This window comes from Microtus pennsylvanicus, chromosome 15 (genome assembly GCF_037038515.1).
Source record: "Microtus pennsylvanicus isolate mMicPen1 chromosome 15, mMicPen1.hap1, whole genome shotgun sequence".
In the NCBI taxonomy this organism is placed as follows: domain Eukaryota; kingdom Metazoa; phylum Chordata; class Mammalia; order Rodentia; family Cricetidae; genus Microtus; species Microtus pennsylvanicus.
In genome coordinates this window covers 57,001,155-57,013,678 of record NC_134593.1, presented here as the reverse complement: position 1 = coordinate 57,013,678, position 12,524 = coordinate 57,001,155, and positions in this window count along the sequence as shown.

Below are 12,524 nucleotides of genomic sequence, written 5' to 3'. Positions count from 1 at the left end.
ACAGCTAACTTACAGAGTGTTTTGGGTGCCAACATCACAATTTTTATGTTATTGAGGAGAAAAGATTAATTTCACAGTGTGTCCTTGTGAGAAAGCTAATTTTGCAACATTAGATATAAACTAAACCAAATATTGTAGCCCTTGGAAAAAGTGCCCTTTGTCAGTCAGGACTGTAGGGCTGTCTAGGATGTCTGGGAAGACCCTTTCCCCAGCATCCACACAGAGCAACCGTGGAGATAATGATTGCTAAGCATCTTCTCAGTCCCCGGATTCTGCAGACACAATAACTGGCTGTTAACCCCCAAAGAAACATCACTTCTGGAAACTTCATTATTAAGCAAGCAGGACTTTCCTCATGTCATCATTCACAGGCATTTTATCTCCCAGGCTGAAATATAAGCACCAGGAGAAAACCCTAGAATCCCTACCTAAAAGGATGGTCGCTCAACCTCCAGGACCTTCTGTTCTAGAAATAGCAATTTTTATTCTCTTGTTACCGGGTCCATCCATCTGATGTCAATGTGTATGTCTGTGACCTTAGAGATTTTTCAGTTATACACACACACACACAAAACAAATGTATTATATAAATATATTTATTTAGTGTATTATACATATATACAAATCAAATTAAATAAAGAAGTAAGTAAATAAATAAAGCACAAGAGTTTCTCAGCATTTAACCACAAAGTGTTATTTGGAAGTACCATGATAATCTAAAACTTACACATAAAAGAGCTAAAATCAAGCAAAGTTTGATATAAATAACAAAAGTAAAAAAAAAGATGAAAAACTGCTCCTTGAGGCATCCTAATCAGATATTTTCACATGCTATTATTCTTCAAAAATATTCCCTAAAATATGAATATACATACAGGGCTTCATATACTTTAGATCACCTTGAATTGTTTGCCTTTGGCCCAGTTTCCCAAGTGGGCTACCTGATTTGCTAGCTGCTAGAGCTGATTGACAGGTATGGCGACAAAAATGTAAATGATATGCAAATAGACATTTTAGACTGGTTCTTTGTAAGTGCAATTGCCACCATGGTACTTTATAACCATGGACCTTTCTCTACCTCTATGACTGAGGAGCAATCTCTACCAATTCTGAAAGGCTCAGGCTTCATCATGCAACTTAAAAGCAAAATGCACCGTAAATAATTATGAATCGTGGGAACATGCACAACATAGAGATTTCTATATCCATAATTATATCTTCTCTAGTTCTTATTTTGCCCCTGTATTTTGTGTGCATTGCTCATGATACTATCTAAAAATATGCTCATAAGGGTGGACCTATTAGCATGAACACACCTCTGCATGTTGGATTTATTAATAGAATCACTTAATTTTGGTTATAATCCTTCTTGATGAACTTTCTCCTTTATATTTTCTACGACTTTTTGTAGTTTTCTAGTTTCGAGACTGTTCACAGCTGCTTGCTTTGACTGCTTTGCCACAACGGCTTTAAAGTTCTTGTCGGATAGTTTTAATATCACTGTCATCTTCGCATTGATAAATATCCTCATTTTCTTGGGTTTGAGAATTTTGTGCGCCCTCATATGCTGCATATGTTGGGATTGTGTGCCAGGTGACCTGAATGTTTTATGAAGCTTTAGGTTCTGTGTTAGTATAATGGACAGTGTAGATGGATTCATTTTACTTCACAAATATTTGTATTTTTTCAAGTAAGCAAAGTACAAATGCTATGAAGATAAGCACATTAAAGCATATGAATCACATGAGATTTGCTCAATAAATTGCTCCTGTCTGTGAGATACCAGTTTCATTTCAAGACCTCTGCGGTGCCACATAGATCCATTGTGAATACAGATCCGAGTCTTGTGATAGGGGGGATGGTTATGAGTTACTTCCGATCTCAAGGTTTCATTCTGATTAATACAATCAATTCAACATGTACGAGCTCAGAGTTTATCAGAGTTCAATGCGTATTTCCATAAACAAGTTTACACAATTACTTTCCCAATTTCTCTCTCTCTCTCTCTCTCTCTCTCTCTCTCTCTCTCTCTCTCTCTCTCTCTCTCTCTCTGTCTCTCTCTCCCTCCCTCCCTCCCTCTCTCCCTCCCTCCCTCCCTCCCTCTCTCCCTCCCTCTCTCCCTCCCTCCCTTCCTCCCTCTCTCCCTCCCTCCCTCCCTCCCTCCCTCCCTCCCTCCCTCTCTCCCTCCCTCCCTCCCTCCCTCCCTCCCTCCCTCCCTCTCTCCCTCCCTCTCTCCCTCCCTCCCTGATCTCCCCCTTACTTCTCAGTCCCTGGGACTCTACATTTTAATCCTGTGTCATCCCGCATGCCCTGCTGTGAGATGTCCATGTAAGAGGAAAGACGGGAAAGGTGAGATTGGCACACTCTCTCCTCCACATGTTTAATAAGCTCACTGAATTTAGAGAAAGATTTTTTTTCTTCAGAATAATTCTCCTGTAGGCTCCTGTTTCCAGTCCCCGATACTCCTACAGGAATTTTTAAAGGGCTAGACAAATACAGAAAAGAGATAAGTGAATATAGAAAAGAAAGCAAAACCTGACTGAATGGGAGAGTCTCAATTTAATTTGGTTGTGAATATTGTTTTTTTGTTTGTTTGTTTGTTTTAAATCTTGACGGCATAATTGAAGTCTTACGCGGAGCTCCTAGCTGCAGTCTCTGACTCAGTTCCACAGAGGGTGAGAAACACAGGAAGAATAAAGAATAGTTGACTCGGGCTGGCTTCCGATGCTTTTAATACACCACCCTTCCCCAAACCACCCGCTACTGCTCAGTTCCAAAAGTTTTAATAAGGTTGCTCATGCTTCCTGTCTAGGGTTTGTATCCAGATACAGCAGAAGTCATGAGATTAAGTATATTTAATGCAACTCACTGGGATCTAGAACTCTATTTGTTCATTTCTGAGATAATCCTGCTATGTATCTCAGTCTGGGTTTGAATTGTCACTGTTGTGTTTCATCCCCTCTATTGCTGAATGAAGGTGTGCACTGTCTACAGAGATGTTATAATGACTGTAAACTAGACAACATTCCTGATGTTGAGCATGGGGGGATAAACTGGATTTTCTTATCTAGAATTTGAAATTGGGAAAAGTAGTGATGAAAGCTGCACTTGAGGGCCTTGGTGTTGCCTCAGCTGAATGGACCAGGCTTTTCTGACTCCCCATGGGAGGCCTTACCCTTTCTGAGGAGTGGATGAGGGTGGGTTGGGGAGATGTGGGACAAGGGAGGAGGAAAAGAGAAGGAGGAACTGTGGTTGGTATGTAAAATGAATAAAAAAACAAAACAAATAAAAATAAAAATGCAATTTCAATTTTAATGTCACCCATGAAAGTGACAATAGTAAAGAAAATTCTAGAAAATGGTTGTGAAAAATGGTACCTTCTGCATAAAATCAAGGTGGAGTAAAGACTGGTTTCTATCGATCTAGATCAGTCTTTTGTCTATTGCAACAAAACGGAGAGAAGGAATTCTTCTTGGTTGAAGTCACCTGTGGATGAAGGGATAAGTTAAAGGTGACCTCATTCCATTCCTGTATTATTTGTAAATATTGAAATTACTGGTAAAACCAATAGTCAAGTCCCTGCTCAAGTATGGATATCATTCAAGCACTGCTTCAATCAGTCAAGTTCTGTGAGTTAGAGACTAGAGAGAGAGCATGCTTTGCAAAAGAGAGAGAAAGTGCTCACAAAACTTTCTACAAAACTGGCTATTGGTTGGAGAGTAATATCTAGAGTACATAGTAATTTGCCGTTATGGAGGTCATTTCCTCCCACTTCTGTGTGCTCTTGAGATCAATGAAGAGTTTTGCAACTTTGAATATTTGGATATTTGTGTTTAGGGGTTCAATTTAGTGCTCAATGACAAGGAAAGATGAGGAATGGCATGCGGTGGGGTTCTGAATGGAACCTGTGAGCTTTACCTAAGCACACGAGGACAAGAGACTTACACTGGAGTTCTGAGTCTCTATGAACATTTGTATGCTTTTTATATGTGAAATTGCTGTTTTAAACAGAGATTTGTTGAATCACTAAGTAAAGGTAGACTTTACACTACAAGTATTTTCCAAATTCTTCACAAATAAAATTCATCATATTGGAATAAAATTACTAAAATAAGAGATTGTTGGGAGCAGTGAGACCCCAGATCCTGAATTTCTTGTAAACAACTTGTTTTCCCCTGATCTGAGTGCCTACAGCTGCTCTGAGCACGAGACCTTCAGGAGTTCCTGATGGCAGGAGAGTGGTTTCTGGTGGGTTTGGCTGGGGCGTGGCTATCTCTATATAATCTGCCCCTGAACACAATAAAGGGGGCATTCTTGGGGAATTCAAGGATGACCCGTGTCACTGTCTGTCTGTGTATGTCTGTGTATTTTAACCTCCAGCCCCCTTGTCCGAAGCTCGCAAACTGGGTGCCAGCGCACAGAGCACAGACACAGGGGCGCGGTGCGTGGCAAGAGATGGTTCTTTGTTAATGTTTTATCCATTAATTGCTGGAAGTATACGTGTTTAAGTTATTAATGATTGTATATTGAGAGTTGACCTTATTTTTTATTAATTTTCTTCATTAATAGTCATGAAATGAACCGTTACTATGAACAAAATTCTGTTCTAGATGAGAGATAGACAAATTAGAACCCAGCCTTGCCCTAAAAGTGTTTATAAGCTAAGTGATGTAAACAAGACATAAAAAGTATGATACAAACACAGTGTGAACAAAACAGACCTTCTGGGGATAGTTGAAGGCTTCTGCAAAGTGATGGCCACCTGCTGATACTTGTCATCCAAAGTCCACTGAAAATTTAATATAATTGCTGTCCTAAAAATGGATATGCCATTATAAGCAGAGGAAGGAAAATGCAAGCATTCACACTTGGTCTAAAGAACAGACAAAATTTAGGGAGGTGATAAGAACACTAAAAGTTCCAGGAACTAGGAGATAAACTCTTGGGTATGGCAAAGTGTTGGGAATTTAGGGAATGACCAGCAACTCACTGAACTGGGCTTAAGTCTTCTTTGTAGACAGGAACTGTAGAAGGTGTTAAGCTGAAGTGGCATATTAAACATGAAGGGTCTTAAACTTTCAGTTGAATTACTATAGGACTACAAAATCAACATTTAAAGAAAAATTATTTGATAAATGTGGTTCATTAGAGATTTAGCAACAAAGTTGGACATACAGCCATGTTACAATATAGATGAATAGATAACTATAGAGAAGAAATATATATTCATGGAGTACTTAGTTGTACACGGCCCATTCCAAATACTTCTCCATATATTTAATTTATCCAAGGCCATTAATGAAATGATAACAGACTTGATGGTTGATTCAAGAATGAGGTTGAAATCAGGTATGATAATCACTATTCCATGATGAAGGACATAGGATGTAGAAGGGCTGGGAGGAGGCAGGACCCACTGAGACGGTGGGGCTGATCTAATGGGAGCTCACCAAAGCAAGCTTGACTGGAACTGATGGAGCGTATGATCAAACTGGACTCTCAGAATGTGTCAGACAAGGAGGGCTGACTGAGAAGACAAGGACAATGACACTGGGTTTTGATCCTACTGCATGTACTGGCTTTGTGGGAGCCTAGTCTGTTTGGATGTTCACCTTCCTAGACCTGGATGGAGTGGGGAGGACCTTGGACTTCCCACAGGGCAGGGAACCCTGACTGCTCTTTGGACTGGAGAGGAAGGAGAGAGGGAAGGGGAGGGAAATGGGAGGAAGGGAGGAGGTGCAAATTTTTAAGTAAAAATAAATAAATAAATTAAAAAAGGTTTTTAACTTTAACATAGCAAAATTACTTATAATAAGTTATCGAGCAAGAATTAGAGTTGCAGTATTTAGTCCATTTACATTTGGCAAATTAAGGAAAATACTCTATCAATCTATCTTATCATTGTGACTCTAAAGTTTTATATCCAATTTATCTTTGATAATTATAATTGTCTTTCCTCAACTTCATCAAATACTCCAGGAGGATATAATATAACCTAAGTAAACAAGAAGAGCATTGTAAGCAATTTTCAAAACTTTAGAATTGACAGAGACATTTCACTGCCTGGACAGTCACCAAAAATTCTTTTGTAACATTGGGCATTTATCTTAAGCCTACAGACACATAGTATCTGGCAGACTTTTTCATAAAGCAAGAAATTTGAAAAGCTGTTTCACCTATATTGGCAGTTAGTCAGTCACTTTCTTCTGTATCCTGCAGAATGTCTGGTAGACTCTTTCGTGAAGCAGAAATCCTGGAGGACTGTTTTACTTTTTGGCAAGTTCAGCAGTCATTTTTCTGTGAGTCCTGTATGTCCAGTTCATACAGCTCATCATCATGCAGTCCAGGAAAGAACAGTTTCTTGCCCAAATGGCTAGCCTTGTCACATCGAAGGAAATTCTATAATAAGTTTCTTTAATGCCCATCAACTTCCCTGAAGTAATTGGTGCTGCCAGAAACCAGATATGTCTCATTGTTGAGAAACATCTAAGTTCTTAAAACATTTTAAATGCCATATTCTGTAGGTTTTTAAAAGATTTAGAAAATACTTATCCATCTGAAATATATCTCTGTACATCTAGAAAAACTAACTAACATGACTACATTGTAGATGACTATCTGTTAATCTTTGTTTCTTATACATTACATTTTTAAATGAGTTGCACAAACACAATACCTTAGATAAGTACAGAAATGCATATACACAGTGTAACAAATTTGTATCAATGGACCTTGAATTTGCATCCATAGACCAAGATCTATACCAATACAAAATGTCCAGCTCTATATCATATCCCCCTTTAAATGAAAACAAACATTTATAAACCATCACTTTGGAATTTGGGGATGTTTTCTCCAAACTGCTTCCTGCTTTGTTTTGGGCAAAGTGTTTTTTGAGTTCAAGAGAGCTTTCAGGGGGTCTTGTTCCATGAAACCTCATTAGCCTCAAAGAAATCCACAGGTTTTAATCCTCTGTGGAAGCAAATACAGAATTTCTTTTCCAAAGCAGCATATCCTTAGACCCAAATTATGAAGTCAAGATACCCTTTTGTTGGGTTAACTTAGCAACTCCCAGAATAAAATGTCTATCTGCAGAAAAAAAATCAAAGAAAACACAATAATATACACAATCTAGACTCTCTGGATTCTATCTTTATGTGGCTTATTTTTCTTTACTTCTTTACTCTTTTATATTACTTTTTCTTTAAAGACTTTACTTCTTTTTGAAACTATCTGTACTCTTTTTTTCTTCTCTTTACCAAGCCTATGTACATTTATCCAACATTGTGACCCATTCAAATGTCTTTTTTAAAAAAAAATCTGAATCTGTCTTTATTGCATATCTGTAATCATTTTCTGACCAGCATTTTTTTAAATGCTAAGCAGGCATGACTAGGACCAACTCTGTGGCTCTGCCTATGTGTTCTGCCCAGTCCAATATGGTGGATGCATGTTCACTGCCTCTGTGAGCCAAGCTCACTGCCCCAGCCCCAGGGACACAGCAGGTCTATGTTGTCATTAAGCAAATAATAGTACACTGCTTACAAACCCTATTTACATATAGGACATACCAAAAAAACCAGAACTGCCAGCTCTTAAAGAAGGCATGCAATCTTCACTGCTAGTGCTGAGTCAGAAAACTTTCTCTCAAACGAGTCGCACCTCTGTTTGCCGCCTGCAAAAAGAGCAATTCTGAAAATAATGTGGCTACCAAGAAGCTGTACTTGACTCTGTTCTTTTGTGTCTAGAATTCCTTCCCAAGCTCTCTCAGTTTTTATGTGGATGTAGTTGACCCATGGCTATTTGTAACTGGAGACAGCTCATTTGCTTCACAACTGCTCAGAATGGTAGGGTTCTGTTCTGGTGTCTTTCTCCTTCGGCAGTTACATGGCATCTCCTTGACTCCACCTACTTTCTCTCTATATCTCTGTTCAGATTTTCCACGCAGCTTTACTCTGCTAAGTCATTAGCCAAACAACTTTTTTCATTAACCAATAAAAGCAACATATTTACAGAAGGACTTCCCACATCAAAGGGTGAAATAAAGCAAGAAATGGTACCCAGTAAACTCTCCAGGTGCTACAAAGGAATATTCCACTGAAACACCAGACTTTTTTATTATAACCCAAGCCACATGGTGTAATAAATCCAGAATATATGCTCAAATCATAGATGTAATACAAAATCTCCTAGATTACATGTGCTTAAATATTTTTAGGGATTTAAAACACGTAATGTCAATGTTTTGACATATTCTAAAATTAAAGAAACTACAAATTTTATATTATAACTCAGTCAATAAATAGATGCAATAAACAACATTGTGATAATGTTATTTTACTTTTTGTAAGTTTGCACAGATATTTTTGTGATAAAGACTAGTGTAGAAACTGACACATTGCCTTCTGACCTTTGGACAGTTTTATTTTAGATTTATTTATACACTGGTTTCTCTTATTTGGGTCTGAGGTATTTTGTCAAGACCATGAACTCTATCTAAAATGTACAGAATTAGATACTATGGTAATTAATCCAGAAATCTATATTATAACTTGTACCCAAGATGCATATAGTGTACACTCAAGTTTGAAACTCTGCATATGAGAAAATTCAGAGGGAAAAGTAATGACTTTGCCCTTTGTTTTAGTTGGTAAGAAAATACTTTATTGCCATAATTTTTATTTCATTATATGACACATATTTAGAATTACCAGTGTTTAATTTTAAATTTTTAAGATATTTTTAATCACTGATACTTTAGTCATGTTTTCATATTAAAAAGGTCAAGTAATTGAGCATTATAATAGACATTTGAAATAAAATATAAAGTCATACGCATTTGTTTTTTGCACCAAAGTTTCAAAATGGGAAGAAAATGCCTTGACGAGACAGAGAATGGAAAGCAAAGATGGGCTGGCTTCCCACAGGGATGCTATTATTTAGGATTCCCAACATTCGCCCTCTCAAGGTGATGATTTTGATCGATTCAAGCTAATCATCAGGGTCCTGACCTTGGCTGAGTTATTATATTTTACCTTTTAAAATGAGAGCCATGACACATTCATATTTCCCCCAGTATATCAGCTGAAATGCAAATAACAATAAATCCTCACCAGAAGATATACACGAGTAAGATTCTGTATATATCTGGAAAGTCTGTTGTAACTTAAAGAATTTTACTTTTGTCTAAACATTGCCTGATAAACCAAAAATTTTAAGGTTTAAAATAAAAATCCTGATAACAAAGGATGGTCCTGGATTTTACTTTATATATCCACATTCAAATTCCAAAAAGAATTCTCAGCCTCATTTTCACGTGGTGCTGTCTTTTTTTATAACAAATACTAGAAGGTAAGTACACTTTAAAACCAAGGACCACAATATGGAGACTTATGAGTACCCTCTGATTAATTCTGCTCACTGCTCGTTATAGACTATACTAAAACATTTGTAAGTGATATTACATATATTTGTTATTAGAATCACTGGGAAATGAGCAATTCTCTGTCATTTTATGAGGCATATTCAGAAATTGGAATTTTGCTCCTCATCATGGGCTATTTGCTGTTTTATAATGGATAGTGGCTAATTAAACTTGCGATGACCTTGTTGTTCTGGTTGCAAATACTATGGTGTCTTGAGCCGTTTAGTGAGCTGTCAGAGATGGATGGCGGTGCTTCTCAATAATTAGGTGGTAAACAATGTTAACGGAGCTGTAATTCACAGTAGCACTGCAAAGGTGTTCTACAGTGACAGAGCGAACAACTCACCACCGCCACCATCGCAAAATGATGCTAAGCCCCTGGGATGAGTATTTTCACTGGTACAAGAGATATCAGAAGGTTAACATATTTCAAATCAACCAAAGAATGTATTTCTCTATCAGATGTGTCCTATGAACAGAACAGACTACCTCTTAATAAGCTGTTCACTTTTACAGCCCAAATTGGCACATTTTTTTTCAATGTGCCAAGACAGACAGTAAACATTTTTCTGAAACTGCTTCTGTGGTCGTGGTTGACCTGAATCTATCATGAGGACATAGAGGAGGAACTAGCCATGTTCTGGATGTACAGTCAGGAAAATTCAAAAGGAATTTGTGTATTAAGCCAAGTATTTCCTTTTGTTTTTGTTTTATCTTTGTCAGTTATTTTTCTTTCAGTAATACATAATTATATCAGGGCTGCTTCATAAACACTGTTTCTTAATTTTTTCCTTATTTATTCTAAAGACTTATTAAACTAGTGTTTAGTTCCTTTGTATAAATTAAGACTCTGTAGTAAAGAATGCTTTTTAAAAACAAAAACAAAAACCTTTATTTCATGTGTATGGGAGTTTCGCCTGCATGTAGGTCTGTGTGGAGTGCGCACGCAATGCCCACTGAGGACAGCAGTGGGCAATGCATTCCCTTCAACTGGAGTTTCTGATGTTTTGTTTGTTTCTGTCACCATGGTTTCTGGAACTGAGAACCTGGGGCCTCTGGAAGAGCAGCCACTGCTTTTAACCACTGAAGCATCTCTCTAGCCCCAAGATGTAGAATGTTTGAAAACTGTGACAAATGAAGTTTTAAACCACCTTATACTGTGATGACAAAAAGACAGTGCTGAAAAAGTCATCTAAGCCTTTGGATTTCAAACTGAAAGCCCTACATACAAGTGTATAAGACGGGTTTCAAATTGTGCTCTCAAAAATAAAAGCATTTAGACATCCTACATCTGACTTTGAAATCTGATTTTCATAAAGTCTTTAAAGGCATAGCTATTCAAACCCTGAACTACATACAAACAGAGGGTATTGGGGAATTCACGAGTGTCTTCATTTCCACCGGAAGCAAAAATAAAGACAATGACATTTTGCTGATCTGACCACATGTGGAAGTTGGAAGGAGAATTTGGACCCTCGTGGGGGGGGGGGGTGGAATTCAAATGAATCAGTGGCACAGAAGGTGAACATCTGAGCACATTTCCTGTAAGGCCAGGGGCATGGTAGCCACTGTACAGACTGCACATTGGCACCTAACACATTGAAACAGCCACAGCCCCGTGGTTTGAAACTGGGATCTGATTGTCTGAGCCCTTGCCATAGCTGATACCATCTTTCTGTCATAAAGTAATAATGTAACAAGCTAACTTAAAGTTCAAAGAAATTTATCCAATATTTTACAATTCATTAAATAATAAAAGAACTATGTGTTATTTTCTTTCTCACTACAGAAATACTTCTTGAACAAAAACAATGTTTGCTACCAAAATAAATTTGGAAGGTATTAAAGAAATATCTTATTGGAGGAATAATGCATTCAAAATTAGTTTTGTCCACTTAAAACTTTATTTTAGATAGCAATTAATCCATGTATATACGTATACACATACGTATGCGAATGTTTGAACTGATCACATTCTACTACTTTGCCCTAAGATAAAGCTCTCAAAACCCCTCTCCTTCACTGAACCTCTCAACACCATCTCCCATATTAGCAGTCTTTTCATTCATTACTTCTCTTTCTCCTTCTCACTCACCTCTTTGCTGCCTCACTTGGGGGGTTAGATAATGTCTCTCCTTTTAGTCGCTAGCATAGCACACAATGTCTAGTTCTTACTTCATATTCAACTAATATTGGTCATCTAAAATTTGGTATTACCCAGATGACGAAATGGGTAATAGCACGTCTGTTTCTTTATAAAGACTCCTGGATCAAAAAGCTGAATTTCTGGACACTAATGCACCTTTTCAGAAAGCAACAAAAGAAGGCTCCCTTGCATTATTGCTTCCTAATTGGAACTGGTACCCAAGGAACTTCTATTGAGACTCTGAAGTGTTCATCTATTCATAGAAAAGAGCATTAAGTTATTAAAGAGGGAGGAATCTTGATAGAGTAAAATTGAAATTTAAAATAGGCATTTTACAGATATATATTCTGGTAGCATAGATATAAATGTCAAGGATTCATACCTTACTTGGGTCCAGCTGTTGATTTGGATTTCTCAAATTATAGGGTAGATTATTTCTTGGTGCTCTTTCTGATTTCAGACTTCTAATTTTCAAATGTAAATGCAGTTTTCTCCATGCATCTGATAAAAAAAATCTACTTGCTCTATGTAAAATTAATTAAAGGGAAAAGAGTAAGAGATTTTATATAAAGTCCTTTAGGAAATAAGGATAAACATCTTAAGATTAGATGTAGTTAAAGGTACTGGGACACTTTATCAGTTTAAAAGTTAAAAAGTATCAGTCAATAGAAACTATATTTTCCAAAAATTCTTCAGATCCCTGATAAGAGCAATTTAACATATTTATGGTATCTATGCCTCCCCATTGGGGTAAATTAAAATGAAGTTTTAAAATGTTAGAGTAACTAAAAGTGAATATTCAATTTAAATCAAGGCTGCAGTTGGTCAATATTTTGAACCAACTACAGCCATGTTTTAAGGATTTCTAGTGTGAAGAAACTCACAACCACTCAATTTTGTATGGCTGGATTTGTTAATTTAGCTGAGAGATCCCTAGGGATTACAGGGGACAAA